This window comes from Anolis sagrei, chromosome 1, assembly GCF_037176765.1.
Source record: "Anolis sagrei isolate rAnoSag1 chromosome 1, rAnoSag1.mat, whole genome shotgun sequence".
Lineage (NCBI taxonomy): Eukaryota > Metazoa > Chordata > Lepidosauria > Squamata > Dactyloidae > Anolis > Anolis sagrei.
The window spans coordinates 309,618,181-309,631,111 of NC_090021.1; the positions used below are offsets into that span (position 1 = coordinate 309,618,181).

Sequence of the window (12,931 nt, forward strand, 5' to 3'; positions counted from 1 at the left end):
ATCCCCAGAGGATACCAAGGGGACCATTGCAATTTGCAATTTCAATAAATAACTCTATATAAATAAAAATGCAATGTTCATTTGTGGGATTAATATAACTCAAAAACCACTGGAAAAATTGACACTTAATTTGGGCACAATACACCTATCAGGTCAACATGTGACCATCACTCTTAAAAACACTGAAAAACACAGCAGAAGGGACTTTAAAAGCCAAAAAAGCAAAAAGATACTACAGCACATGCACAAAAATGACTTCCCTTGGCAAACAAAACACACAATAGCATGTCCACACTCTCTTTCAGGCTACAGCTCCCAGCATCCCCTAGACCAGACCGTTTAGGAGAGAAGGATGATCCAAATGCACTGCTTCCAAGCTGCAAGCTTTCTTCTCCTTGGATTTCTTTGCATATTTTCAATTTCCTATTCCTGGACTGCAACTCCCAGCAATTCTTGAGATACATTAGATAGAGATAGGTAGGTAGATAGATTGATTGATCAGGAGGACTGCTGGGAGTTGCAGTCCAAGAATAGGTAGAGAAAGAAGAAAGGGGAGGAAGAGGAAGGGAAATAAAAGGTGTGGGGGAAGGAAGGCAAGGAGAAGAGAAGAAAGGAAGGAGAGAAAGAAAGAAAAAAGGGAAGGAAGGAAGAAAAGAGGGAGGGAAGGAAGGGGAGAAAGAAAGAAGAGAGAGAGGGAAGGTTGGCCACAGCAACGTGTGGTGAGTACAGCTAGTAAATAAATAAATGATCAAATTTATTGCCTATTCCCCGAGTAGCTCAAGGGAATGATGAATTAAGAGCTCAATCCACACATCTCATCCCCATCACTTCTACAATGCAGCAGACTATTAAAATAAAACAGATATTGTATCTTTTGTAAGAAATTTTTCCTGCAAAGCCCACTGGAGCATTCAAGTAGCACATCCTAGTTATTTTCAAAATGGCTAGCAAAATGGCTAGTTGGAAATAACAGTAGTATTTTCAGGGCACAGAAATTATGCTGATTATATGTCTTGTAGAAAAGAAAGCTGTTAGAGACACAGAACAAATATGAACTTGTTTTCTGGCTCTGGGTGTCTGGGCATTGTAGAAGATGTTTGATTTGACACCAATTGATACTCTTGTGGATATTGAACATTTAAAACCCCTGAAACTCACTCGAATTGCAGTGGGTTCAGAAAACACCCCACAAATCAGTACAATGCACCTGGATAACTGTTATAAATTGTATGAAAACAGAAGTGAAATTAGGATTATTTCTGGCTTCTATTTCCATGGCTAAATATAAAACAGGCAGGGTTTTACTTTTAAAATGTCATATAGCACAATGACAAAAAGTGCAGTTAACACATTTATCATTATCATAATCAAACTGACAGGATTTCCAACAGGTTTTTTTTCCAGGAAACCTGTTGCAAAATGTCACAATTCTCCTGAATACCTTTTATGTGCTAATAATGCACACATAGTCCTGAACATCGAACACCTTCAGAATTGCTGACAGCTTCAACATGTTCATAACATATCACATTTTCCCAACACATTTCAATCAAGGAGTGGCAGAGCTGAAGCTTTCCAATATTTTGTTATTAACATTCAAGCTCTAGCCAATACACTACTCAGAGTGCAATCATCTTTCCTTTCTGTTTAGGTCAGTTCAAAAAAGGTATGAGTTGCATTATATGGGGTTAACTTCTGGGCGTTTTAGATGTTTTGGGGATTTTGTGCAAGGAGAAAGCTGCTCATGTGTTTTAGGGAGAAAGAAAATATTGTTGCGTGCTTTCACTACTTACAACTTGGCACTATTGCTTTATTTGATGTGTACCTTCAAGTTATTTCCAACTCTAAGGTGATCCTGATCAAAGAGTTTTCTTGGCAAGATTGGTTCAGAGCAGATTTGCCATTGCCTTCATCTTAGGATGAAAGAATGTAACTTGCCCAAGGTCACCCAAAAGATTTCTATGGCCAAGTGGCAATTTCAACTCTGGTTTTCTGGAGTCCTAGTCCTACCCTCAAACCATTATACTAAGCTGCTATTCTACTGTTGCTGTTTTCTCTGCTCAGTTTTATGGCTCTCACTGCTCCTCGGTGTTAGATTTGTTAGTGTGCTATTGTTGTGGTGGTTTGTCAGCAGCTTAAAAAGACACAATGCTCACTGAAAAAGCAAACCCATTATTTAAAAGCACCTTTACACCACAGAAGCCTCTTTGTAGCCCAGTTCAGTGTTGCACCTTCTTTTCAAAGGACATTGTGGAGCCTGACAGCCATTCCTGATACAACATAAATATGGCAAAGTCAGTGGAATAGCAGAGTTCTTGGTATTCTTGGAGTATTCAGTGGCAAAATTTTGCTATAGAAAAATCAGACTTTATTTTCCATTTATAGGGCAAAATAGTATGTTATCAGTGTTTTCAAAGCTCTTGCACTTCTATATTCTATGCTGCCTCACTTTAAGTAGCCTAGGAAAGAAGTATAACTCTTCATCATCATAGGGATCCCTCATGGCCTAGTATGATTATCTTCCAGAAGCAGTCTTGGCAGTTGGTCCATAGGTGACTGTAGAGACTTATTCTGGATTGGCATTCTCTATCACAATGAGGACATTGATTTCCAGATGGAACGCAGTCCCAACAAGGGTTTGCTTGATGCACCCTCCTCTTGGCACGTATCTTCATTTCACTCTCTATTGATGCCTCTACAAAATCCATAGAACTGTTGGTAAAAGCCGACTTCCACACTGTCTCTTACTACGGAATACACGTGACATTGCTTGTAGTCATCCTGGTTTAAGGGGGAGGGGGGGGGAGTCTGGTAAGCCTCTGGCTCCGGCATGGGCATACTAAGCTCTGCGGACCAGACACAGCCCTCTGGGCTCTTATGTTCAGCCCTCAAAATGCCCCCCATCCACTAGGCATAAGGATGTGGCAGCTTGCCGCATCCTTATGTCGAAAGGATGAGGGAGGGAGGTAAGCAGCAGCTGGGAGCCCTCTAGAGTGCTTACAAGGGTGTGATGAGTGAGAACAGAATACTATGGCTGGGGGGAACAAAACATACATTTTATTAAGGCAGGGAACATGGGTTCAACAGTAGAGAAACTGTGCCAGTGTCAAATTTGCAGCAAGATGAAGAAATGAATATGGCAGCAAGTTGTGAAACCCTTCTGGCTGAAGTAAATACAACCAAAAAGAAGGTCTTGATAGAAGAATCCAAAATGAAAAGTATCTAAGTGGTTCAATGGGAAGTTCTGAGACCCTAAAAGGAAAATCTGAATCTAAGCAGCCCCCTTGGAAACCTAAGTCCCTTTCTGAGTCTCATGGCCACTACTGCCATCTCTTTGGCTCAGAAAGAAATTCCATGCTTGGAAGTAGAGGAGCTCTGACAGAAACAGCACCATCACAAATCTTTAGATTCTCCCATGCAATTCCTCCTCCCTGCCCAGGACCCACTACCAGCAACAATGAAGAAAGATGGGGCACCAAATGTATGTGGAGCAGAATTCCTTGACCCGAATCAGGAGTGTTACTGAGTTTGTGCAGATTGCTGTCCTTTTCTCACCAAACACCTATAAATAAGACCCAACTATTTGTGATGTGAGGGCTTTTCTAGTCAGCTTGAACACCATAAACATCTCAGAAATTGGTGAAAACACTGCAAAATGTTCCTTGATGTTTAATTTATGGATGAAGTTAGGATTAAGGTTATGTACAATCCAGTTTTCCATAGGTCAATTCAAAATCCTAGTTTTGAAAGTTTGGCAGGGCTTCCTCATAGGTTAAATGGGTACTACATGGCACAACTTAAATGGCAAATTAACCTCAAATAAATTGTAACAAAGCTTCCCCCTCCATTAAATAAACCAGAATAGATCTTTGAGCTCACAAACAGTAGTTAACACTGTTCTTTTAGCTTTCCCAGTTCTGAAAATTCATCACATGTATTAAATGGACGAGTGACGATCATAGCCTGAAATACATCGCTTTGAGACTACAGTGCAACAGGCAGTATAAATTCCAGAGAAGTGTTGCCTTGGCACCTGCAAATTTGATGCTTGCACCTAGGAATTTGAAGCAGTCCTTCAACCCTGACAAAGGCAGGCAGAGAGGGCAACTTTTCTTCCAGGCAGGAAGCTGCCTTACAATTTTAAACCCAAGGGAGTGACCATAAGTCACACCAATGTCTCAAAGTGTAATGCATGAACGATTTAAAATGAATCAGAAAAAGAACCGGGATTCAAAACTATTGAATGAGCTAGCCTTTAGTCTGAATATTATCTTGGGTATACCCCATCCATATCATATGGTATCACAGTTGAAGGCCACGTGTTTTGGTAGTAAAACATCCACAAGTCAGTCCTTAGCATATCCAGCTTGTTTTTTAAAGCCAGGCAGCAGACAATGAGCAGAACCTCACTTTGAGAGACTCGGAATTGCTGCTGGTGAAAGCATATAATATTGACAAAATGGACAGATAGTCTGGCCTGACGAAAGGAAGCTACCTCATTCTTTACCTCATGCTCTACTGCTTGGGAGCATCTTATATACTGACTCTGCAGTGTAATATATACTAGTGCAGGGAAAATAGAAATAGCAAGCAACTAGAGAAGATTTCCCCAATTGAGAAAAAGAACCCAGCATCTTCATATTAAGACATCTTAACTCAGAGTCTTGGAAATCAATATGCTACCTCAGCTTAACAAAGCAGCACTGAAGGATATTTAGGTCATTAAACAGCAATGACATGGAATAAAAAAGCAATCTCTCACCCCACTGGTACTTTGAAATATGCCACGCCATTTTATTTTCCAGGTATAGTAAAAATAAATAGTCCATAACTATATTGGTTTTAAGAAAACTGCATATATGACAGAACAGCACACACAGGCTCGTTGCAAAACATTTGAGAGAAATAAAACTACTCCTAGAGCAGGTCTGCAAATAAGTTCACAATACATTTGCTAGACTGCTTGCATTTGGTACATTCATGTTGCCACTTTAGCCTAAAAGAAAGAATACCCTGACCTGATCATGATGTGCTATCATACCTTCTCTGTTCAGATATAACGAAAAATGTTAGCTGAATGGTCTCTTGTGTTGACTGCAATGCACCACAAAAATTGGACTAAAAATAAAGTGCAGGGCATTTGGCTCTGACTTGTTTATGCTTTTGTGTGCCTTAAAGTAATTTCTGATTTATGGTTACCTTACCACAGGATTCTCATGGCAGGATTTGTTCAGAAGGAGTTTGGCACTGTCTTCCTCTGAGAGTAAGAGAGTGTGACTTGCTCAAAGGCATCAATAGGTTTCCATGGCTGAGTGGATATCTGAACTCTGGTCTCCCAATGTCCTAACTAGCTCAACACGCAAAGCACTTCACCAGATAAGCTCCTATATAAAAGGTAAAGATAAAGGTTTCCCCTTGACATTAAGTCTAGTCGTGCCCGACACTGGGGGTGGTGTTCACCTCTATTTCTAAGATGAAGAGCCAGTGTCATGTGACTGGCATGACTTTATGGAGCACCATTACCTTCCCGCCAAAGCAGTACCTATTGATCTACTCACATTTGCATGTTTTCAAACTGCTAGGTTGGCAGAAGCTGGGGCTAACAGCGGGCAATCACCCCGCTCCCCAGATTTGAACCATCAACCTTTCGGTCAGCAAGTTCAGCAGCTCAGTGGTTTAATCCACTATGCCACCATGGGCTCCAACATATCTTCTACATATCTCACTTATTAATGAAAAGTCAATATGTTCAAAGTCAGATCACTATCTCTTTTTAACTGTTCAGCTGTTACTGTGATCAAATAAACATGCTGTCACTCTCCCAGTGCATCACAGCTAGGCTTGAACAAAAACCACAAATCAAATTCAACATGTTTGAGGGGAATTGTTAGCTGAATCTACAGAATATTTCATCTTTAGCTTAATGTCGCTGTTGTTGAAACACAGGCAATATTCCTTGTATTAGAAACCTGAGGGCTTTAGCACAATTTTTTAAACCACCCTTTTTGCTCTACATTTTCTAGGGAAAATTGCTTTTTTACACATGTGGTCTGTGTACCAAATCAGGATCAGAGTGGGATCAGGGTTGGCTGGATGTCACTGCTGTGCAGGTGGGGAGGCAGTTACCTAGGTCTGGAAATCATGTAGTCAAGTGTCACTTTTTTTAAAATTTCAGTCAGCACAAATCCAAAAAAACCAAAAACTAGTATTCTGTGTATATATGAGTAGGAGATAGGCAACTATCACCGCAGGAAGCATTTTACAGGGGTTTACCTTGGCATCCACCTTTTTTTAAATCAGTTTATGAATGTATATGTGTGTGCAAATGTTTGCATATTTGAATATACAAATCAACATCTCGGTTCTAGAATTCCTATAAGCCTTTGGCTATTTGAACATGCTGAGATTAAGACAGTCTGGGCAGGCCCTGCTCTCGGTCCCACCTCCTTCACAGGTGCACTTGGTGGGACTGAGACTTATCAGAACAGGTCCTTCTCAGTGACGGCTCCTCAGCTATGAGACTCAGGTGAAATCACGTCAGCCCCTTCCCTCCTGACCTTCAGAAAGAAAGTAAAAACTTGGCTCTGGGACAAAGCCTTTGGCCAATAGTGCAGTGCAACAAATGAAGTGAAATTATGTGCAATAATGACCAGAACAGCTTTTGGCTATGTCATCAGATTGCGTGATTTTAATAATATGTTTTAATGTTTATATTGCTTTTAATTGATCTTAATGTATATGTTTTATTGTCTGTTGATATGGCATTGAATTGCTGCCAATTGTAAGGCTGCTGTGAGCCCCTTCGGGGTGAGAAGGGCGGGATATAAATATAGTAAATAAATAAATAATATACACAGATACATGCATATGCTGATGTTGTTTTTAAATGCCACCACAAGGCAAACCCCTTTAGTATGCTTCCTGCTATGAACTTTGCCTATTTCTCATTTCTGGGGGGGCGGGCGGGGGAGAGGGAGGCTGTTATATTTATTATTTAGTATTTTATTAACTTTTATTAGATACTATTGTTCCTCCACATTTGGAGCACCTAGCTCAGTCACTCACTTTCTCGTTCACTCACTAAGAGGGCCTGGGAATTGGATGACAGGAGTGCGACAGTGTTCTGGCCTAAAGTAAATGACATGCACACACATACTGGACAGAGAGGTCCAGGGTACAGAGGAAAGGAAAGCAGAGTGAGTGAGCTATTTAGTCAAAGTACAGGTGTAAAGTAAAGGAAGAAAGGCAATCAGTTGAGAGGGTTTCTTTTTTTGTGAAAATAGATATATTCACAAGTATGCAAAAAAGAAACATTATAGTATGAAACACCCTTTTGTACTTAAGTGGAGAAATGTATGGTTGTCAATATCAAATTACACTTGGATTATAATAGCTATGTTTCATGTTAATGAGGTTATGTCAGGTCAGGATACCGCACACTGGAGCTGGGATATAGTCTTAGTGTGGCTTCAGTCTTTGTTTTCTCTAACAGCAAATCTCCCCATGCTGCATGGAAAAGTGCTTCTGATGTTGAGAGGACTTTAAAAGTTTGTGATATGGAGTCAAATATCCCACAGGCAAGCTCAAGCTCTTGGGTATGCTGAAAGCAGCACTTTGGATCCCAGCCCATATTTACTAAGAAACAACCCATTGTTCAGGCTTCAGATTAATGTATTTTAAGTAAGTATCTGAATAAAGCAAGGCAATTCTTCTTAAATAATTAATTTTCATAAATAGCACAACACTTTAACTTAAAAAAAACCCAAAGTTGATGACAGACACTTTCCCCAAAGAGGCTAATATCTAAATAAACACTGATAATGTTGTGAAGTGACAAATTCAGATAAGAAGGGAGAGCAATTATAGCATCAATGTTACGGTGTCAAGAGCAATTGTGTTTGCTGCTATATTTTTCTAATTAAAAGTACAAGACTACCGAAGAATAAATATGAAGCTGCACAGCACATGTGCAATATTGTTGAAATTATTCCCAAAAGGCTCCTGTTTAAAAACTCTCTCTTCTTTTTAACTCCAGGAAATTTCAGAACCATGAACTAAACAGCAGTCCTAAGATAAATCAATGGATAGCATGTTTTGCTAGCATCGCCAAATCTACAGAAGAACAAATATTTCCAAGAACTATGCACCCAAATTCAGTCAAAGGAAATCTTATTTTAGTAGTCTTCTCAAACTCTCTGAAAGTATCCACAAAGATACAGATGGGTGCAATTCTGTAAACATGATACACTTGGAATTTTAAACTCTAGAGGAATAAAACTTTCACTCATTTCATGTTCGGAGTTATAAAATGGTTTGTGTGTTGTTTTGTTTTAGGAAGCTGTTCTCACCAGGACAATCAAATGTTTACAGGATAGTCAAGAAATCTGTACAGGAATGTGAGAAAATCAGGGAAGAAGGAACAATGTGCAGAAATGGAAACCTAACCAGAACTCTACTACCCCTTCTGATGCCCAAAATGGTTTGGAAGAATCTATGTGCTTCTGGGCGTGTACATATAGCAAAGGGGTCCTTCCATGGGAATGCAAATCCTAGCCCATCAGGGGACATCTATAAGTGTATCAGCATCTGGGAGCATGACTAGCCTGCCTCTAGTTTGCCTTTGCTTCCCTTGCTTGTTGTTCTGGTTAGTTTTTGCTTAAGCTGACCTGGCTTGAACTCCTGTCTGCTCTCTGGTAGAAATGCATTGGTCTGAATGGGTCTGAATAGTGAGTCTCTTAACCTCATTTCTGGAATGCCCTTTCTCTGAATGCAATTCTTGCCTGAACCATGGCAACTTAGACATTGCCACCAAAAGCTGCCTGGCATGAAACTACCCATACTGGTAATCTGGAGTACTCAGAATTCGAGGAGACTCATTGATCCAAGCACTTCCATTCCAAATTGGTTTTTTTAATATAGCTATCTACTAAGTGTTGTGACTTATCCAGCCACGGAGTGTTCCTCTCATCACATATATTATCCCCTGATATAAGACTAAAATCATAACATGTAATCCTCTTAGGTGATTACCATATTGTGTCTCAAGACCGATGAAAGTCAGAGTCCCTGCCCATGGTAGATTTCCAAATGATCAATAAGCAAATGTGATGTATAGTCATTGTGTGCCCTTCAGCTCAAAGTTTAAAAATTCACTTTAGCATTATTTCTTTGTTCTGAAACTTCTATGAGTCTGTACATTCTGTCTCTTGTGTCACCTTCCATTTGCTACTAAAATTCAAAGTGTCCCTCTCACTGCATTTAGCTTCCCAAGTACCGCTTCTCTATGTTAACATTCTGAAGTCTGCCCACCAATGTCTTAGGGCATTGGAAAATACTGCAATCATACTGTGGAGGCAAGCAACAGAAGGTGGCTATTTTTAGTTTGCACCTTACTTATCTTCAGCAACTTTTGGCAATTCAGAGACACTGGACTGATTCTATTAGAGACCAAATACAACATTAATTAAAGTCTAGAAGCTACACTCTTTCTTTGAATTATCTCAGCATATGTAGTTGGAACTGGTAGGTCTTTCAAAGCGTTCCTGCAATAAAAAATAAGGGGTTTGGAAACCCCAGTACAGCTCTAAGAATCCTGCAATCAATGTTGCTACTGGTCATGTTGGCTGGAGGATTCTGGGATGCGTAGTGCAAAAAGTACTTTTCCAACCTCTCATAAGGATTAACACTCCCGTATACAACACGTATACATTTGACTGTAGACAAGACCACAATGGGATGATTAAAACATATACATCTCTAACATTGTAAAAAGATACAAGTTCGACAAGTTCCTTATGGTCCGCAATTTAGTCAACTTCGCTGCTGTTCCAGAATGGCAAAATACTGACGTCTTGTGGCCACTATGATTATGCAGGCCTTTCACCAAGATGTATCAGGGTCATAAATATTTGAGATGAAGTGGGGGAAAAATAAGTGGTGAGAAGCAAATTTGATGCCACATAATTCAGTCATCTGGGAATAAATGACTTCTTCCTCTCAACACACAGCTGTGTAGTCTAAGCCACTCCATATTTTAAAGTGGCATCCCTTGGCTTTGAAAGGTTATGAAATTTCTTTTACTCATCCAATCCTCTAATACAGGCTTCTCAATCTAGGGGAAAATATGTTTTAAAAGACAATTTATGATATACACAATTCATTAACATTTTTAGTCACCAATTTAAATTATCACATTCTATAATAGCAACCTAATAGATAAATCCCGGGATGAAATCACTACCAGCCTTTGATCATTACAAGTTGATCATCTTTGCAGAGTTGTGGGTAAGGATCAACAATGCCTCCTTTTCTCATTATACTTACTTCTGGAGTAATGCTGGCATAGTATACACATGCTTGTCTCACACTGGGACTTATGCCACTTTGAAGTGTGAAATAGAATGGTGCTGCGATAGCAGCATCCACACAATAAAGATGCTATGTAAGAGTTGGCTAGTATAATGTGAGCACTAAGGAAGACTACTATCATCTTTAACGATACATCCTAAAGAATGCGTTAAACATGGCGATGCATATATTTTATCATCAGTATAAGAGACAGTATTGTGAGCCAGCATGGAGTAGTGAGTTAAGTGCTGGACTATAACTCTGGAGCTCAGTATTAGAATCCCTGTTCAGCCATGGAAACCCACTTGGGCAAGTGACACTCTCTTGGCCATAGGAGAAGACAAGACAAACCCCTTCTGAATAAATCTTGCCAAAGAAACTCTGTGATAGGGTTTGTCATAGGGTAGCCATGTTGGAAACGGTAACAACATCACAGGCAGTGCCATTTGTGGATGAAAATTACTGTCACAGTACTATTGTGTTTATGTCCTGTATAAAGGAGTTGAGGCTTTATTTGGAGGAATAAAAATCCCAAAGCTGTTCTACCAATTATAACAGTGAAAAAGATTTGTTTGGGAATAAAAAAATCCCTAAAGCAGAAGACCACTTAAATTGGAATAAGGCTTCTGTGATTTTTTTTTTTTTTGGTCGTGTCAGGAGCGACCTGAGAAACTGCAAGTTGCTTCTGGTGTGAGAGAATTGGCCGTCTGCAAGGACGTTGCCCAGAGAATGCCCAGATAAGTTAATGTTTTTATCATCCTTGTGGGAGGCTTCTCTCATGTCCCCGCATGAGGAGCTGGAGCTGATAGAGGGAGCTCATCCGCCTCTCCCCGGATTCGAACAAGCGACTTGTCTATATTCAGTTCTGCCAGCACAGGGGTTTAACCCACTGCGCCACCAGAGGCTCCATTAAAAGCCCCAAAACCAAAAGCTGTAAGGAAAGCTAGAACTTTCTTCTGGCCAAAAACCCTTTTTGAAAGCCCACTGGCCACCATCAACTTAAAAGCACTGATAAGCCCTTGGCTTACTTGAGGTATCTTAGGCAAGAGTGTGTTGGATTAGCCCTCAGGCTTGTACACTGAGGGAACACTAAAAGATTATTATTTAGATTATACGCTGCCACCATAGACTCTTGATTGTTGCAGGAAACTGCTTTTAAAACTTCACCCACAGAGGCACACATGAGGCAGTTGTTGTGAACAACAAAACAATTATGTTTATTTAAGAGAACTGGAACAATTCAGGTATCAAGCTTAGCTGTTTCAAAATACTGACTTAAAAGCGTGTGGTTACTTAAAACAGTTCAGACTTAGTTACACATGATACACTTCTCTCTCCCTCCACAGAATTCACGGACAGGATTTGCTTCTCTGACAGTAATTTCTAAACTCCTCCACACATACAGTCCTATCCTGGATCTACCTCTACAATCCTCCACCAGCTATCTCTCTAATAGCTGTAAAAACCTACTCACTAGCTATCTCTGCTAGCCAACTGACCAATTTCAGGCCTCCCACTAATCCTCTTTACCACTCCAAACTCCTAACACCTTCTCCCTTTGACACCCAGATTCAATCTCCCTTACAGGGTTTCAAAACCTTCCCTTAAAGTCATTTTTTTTCTTTTGCCAAGATGGAGACCAGAGCTCAGATCTTTCCAACTGCAGTTATGGTAACCGCTACACTAATTTTTTTCTAAGACTAGATAGGCTGCTGGGATGATGTAACACAGTTTGTTTTTTCTTCACTTTAGATTTAAATGGTTTTTTATGTTTGATAGACAACTCTAGACAGTCCAAGTTAAACAAGAAGCAGTAGCATCAAAATCCAACTAGGGGAAAAACAAAGCATTCCAGGGTTCTGTACTGGGCCCATTTCTGTTCAACGTCTTTATTAATGACTTAGATGAAGGGTTAGAAGGCATGATCATCAAGTTTGCAGATGACATCAAATTGGAAGGGATAGCCAATACTCCAGAAGACAGGAGCAGAATTCAAAATGCTCTTAACAGATTAGAGAGATGGGCCAAAACTAACAACATAAAGTTCAACAGAGACAAATGCAAGATACTCCACTTAGGCAGAAAAAAATGAAATGCAAAGATAAAGAATGTAGAACGCCTGGGTCAACAGCAGTACATGTGAAAAAGATCTTGGGAGTCCTTGTGGACAACAAGTTAAACATGAGCCAACAATGTGATGTGGAGGCTAAAAAAGTCAACGAGATTTTGGCCTGCATAAATAGTAGTTTAGTGTCTAGATCCAGGGAAGTCATGCTGCCCCTCTATTCTGCCTTGATCAGACCACACCTGGAATCACAATGTGTCCAGTTCTGGCCACTACAGTTGGAGCATGATGTTGACAAGCTGGAATGTTTCCAGAGGAGGGCGACTAAAATGATCAAAGGTCTGGAGAACAAGCCTTTTGAGGAGCGACTTAAAGAACTGGGCATGTTTAGCCTTCAGAAGAGAAGGCTGAGACATGATAGCCATGTATAAATATGTGAGAGGAAGTCATAGGGAGGAAGGAGCAAACTTGTTTTCTGCTGCCCTGAAGACTAGGATGTGGAGCAATGGCTTCAAACTA

The 12,931-nt window shown here is 40.1% G+C and overlaps 1 protein-coding gene across 4 annotated transcripts in view; it reads right to left on the reverse strand.

The window, feature by feature from the left end:
• CEP128 (centrosomal protein 128) overlaps nucleotides 1-12,931 on the reverse strand; it is a 250,130-nt gene that overhangs the window by 197,644 nt on the left and 39,555 nt on the right. The window lies entirely within an intron of this gene.